Here is a 3,259-nt window from a genome sequence, read left to right on the forward strand (position 1 = left end):
AACAAAAAGTCTAAACAGCGTCTGCTGGAGCGAATGCGTAATAAAACAACAACAACAACAAAAAAAAAAAACACCCGCGCTCAAGAAGTCTGCAATCACCACAAAAGGCGACTGTGACCGAGCAGCGTCAGCCGGGGCCGTGCGGAAACGGAAAAACCGCGACTACCGGGGCGTCGAGGCACCGAAAAATCCACTTCAGCCGCGGCGAAAAAAAAAAACAAAAAGAAAGACGGAGGGGGGGGGGGGGAACCACGTCTGCCGGGGCGAAGGAAAAAAAAAAAACGCGTCTGCCGGGGCGAGCCCGGGTGCGGCACCACCGGGAAAACTGTGGCAAACAGACATGGCGATCGAGTGAGTGGGCCGCCAGCCAGGCTCAGCCAAAAAGTGCAAAGTCCGAACTGCGTCAGCCGGGGCGGCAAAAACCACGTCAGCCGGGGCGGCGCAAAAAACCGCGTCTGCCGGGGCGGCACGAAACCGCGTCAGCCGGGGCGGCGCGAAAACTGCGTCAGCCGGGGCGAAAGAAAAAAAAAAAAAAAACGCGTCTGCCGGGGCGAGCCCGGGTGCGGCACCACCGGGAAAACTGTGGCAAACAGACATGGCGATCGAGTGAGTGGGCCGCCAGCCAGGCACAGCCGAAAAGTGCAAAGTCCGAACCGTGTCAGCCGGGGCGGCAAAAAACCGCGTCAGCCGGGGCGGCGCAAAAAACCGCGTCTGCCGGGGCGGCACGAAACCGCGTCTGCCGGGGCGGCGCGAAAACTGCGTCAGCCGGGGCGAGCCCGGGTGCGGCACCACCGGGAAAACTGTGGCAAACAGACATGGCGATCGAGTGAGTGGGCCGCCAGCCAGGCTCAGCCAAAAAGTGCCAAGTCCGAACTGCGTCAGCCGGGGCGGCAAAAAACCGCGTCAGCCGGGGCGGCGCAAAAAACCGCGTCTGCCGGGGCGGCGCGAAAACCGCGTCTGCCGGGGCGGCGCGAAAACTGCGTCAGCCGGGGCGAAAGAAAAAAAAAAACGCGTCTGCCGGGGCGAGCCCGGGTGCGGCACCACCGGGAAAACTGTGGCAAACAGACATGGCGATCGAGTGAGTGGGCCGCCAGCAAGGCTCAGCCAAAAAGTGCTAAGTCCGAACTGCGTCAGCTGGGGCGGCAAAAAACCGCGTCTGCCGGGGCGGCACGAAACCGCGTCAGCCGGGGCGGCGCGAAAACCGCGTCTGCCGGGGCGGCACGAAACCGCGTCAGCCGGGGCGGCGCGAAAACTGCGTCAGCCGGGGCGAGCCCGGGTGCGGCACCACCGGGAAAACTGTGGCAAACAGACATGGCGATCGAGTGAGTGGGCCGCCAGCCAGGCACAGCCGAAAAGTGCTAAGTCCGAACTGCGTCAGCCGGGGCGGCAAAAACCGCGTCAGCCGGGGCGGCGCGAAAACCGCGTCTGCCGGGGCGGCACGAAACCGCGTCAGCCGGGGCGGCGCGAAAACTGCGTCAGCCGGGGCGAGCCCGGGTGCGGCACCACCGGGAAAACTGTGGCTAACAGACATGGCGATCGAGTGAGTGGGCCACCAGCCAGGCTCAGCCAAAAAGTGCTAAGTCCGAACTGCGTCAGCCGGGGCGGCAAAAACCGCGTCAGCCGGGGCGGCGCAAAAAACCGCGTCTGCCGGGGCGGCACGAAACCGCGTCAGCCGGGGCGGCGCGAAAACTGCGTCAGCCGGGGCGAAAGAAAAAAAAAAAACGCGTCTGCCGGGGCGAGCCCGGGTGCGGCACCACCGGGAAAACTGTGGCAAACAGACATGGCGATCGAGTGAGTGGGCCGCCAGCCAGGCACAGCCGAAAAGTGCCAAGTCCGAACTGCGTCAGCCGGGGCGGCAAAAAACCGCGTCAGCCGGGGCGGCGCAAAAAACCGCGTCTGCCGGGGCGGCACGAAACCGCGTCAGCCGGGGCGGCGCGAAAACTGCGTCAGCCGGGGCGAGCCCGGGTGCGGCACCACCGGGAAAACTGTGGCAAACAGACATGGCGATCGAGTGAGTGGGCCGCCAGCCAGGCTCAGCCAAAAAGTGCCAAGTCCGAACTGCGTCAGCCGGGGCGGCGCAAAAAACCGCGTCTGCCGGGGCGGCGCGAAAACCGCGTCTGCCGGGGCGGCGCGAAAACTGCGTCAGCCGGGGCGAAAGAAAAAAAAAACGCGTCTGCCGGGGCGGCAAAAAACCGCGTCTGCCGGGGCGGCACGAAACCGCGTCAGCCGGGGCGGCGCGAAAACCGCGTCTGCCGGGGCGGCACGAAACCGCGTCAGCCGGGGCGAGCCCGGGTGCGGCACCACCGGGAAAACTGTGGCAAACAGACATGGCGATCGAGTGAGTGGGCCGCCAGCCAGGCACAGCCGAAAAGTGCTAAGTCCGAACTGCGTCAGCCGGGGCGGCAAAAACCGCGTCAGCCGGGGCGGCGCAAAAACCGCGTCTGCCGGGGCGAATGCAAAAAAAACAAAGAAAAAAGCCCGCGCTTAATCAAAAGAAAACAAAGAAAAAAGCTTGCGCTTAATCAAAAGAAAACAAACAAAAAAAGTTCGCGCTTAAGCCTGGCGGTGGAACCACCGGGGCAAACAGACCTGGCGATCGAGTGAGTGGGCCGCCAGCCGGGGTGAGCCAAAAAGTGCAAAGTCGGAACCGCGTCAGCCGGGGCGGCGCGAAAACCGCGTCAGCCGGGGCGGCGCAAAAACTGCGTCAGCCGGGGCGGCACGGAAAAACGAAAACCGCGTCAGCCGGGGCGGCACGGAAAAACGAAAACCACGTCAGCCGGGGCGACATCAAAATGAGGAAAAAAAAAAAAAACTGCCTTAGGACACCTGCGTACACTTTCATGCGTTTGGGCATATCTCTCTGTAACACGCGCGCCCCTCGTTACGCGCGGCACTCTGTTTTCTCCGACACCCATATTTCGGCGGCATGTGGCACGCGCGCCCGTCCCTACGCACGGCACACCGCAGTGCTTTCTCGATATTTTTCTTTTCCTCCAACACCGTCATCTATAGGCTTTTAGTGACCTGTTGCTCGTGGCAAAAGTTCGCTAGCTCTGACACCTCTTGCATGCGCACCGTTTTTGCGCACGGTGCTATGCCGCAAAGCACGGCAGTCGCATGCGTTTCTCTCAGGCACCTCTTTTTTGACACAACGCTGTGGTGCTTAGAAACACACCCGCCGCTTTTGCGCACAGAACTCCACCGTACAGCACGGTAGTCACGTTTGTTCCACACGAACAGCAGTGTGCATCGTGCTACG

This window comes from Rhipicephalus microplus, unplaced genomic scaffold (assembly GCF_043290135.1).
Source record: "Rhipicephalus microplus isolate Deutch F79 unplaced genomic scaffold, USDA_Rmic scaffold_1140, whole genome shotgun sequence".
NCBI lineage: Eukaryota > Metazoa > Arthropoda > Arachnida > Ixodida > Ixodidae > Rhipicephalus > Rhipicephalus microplus.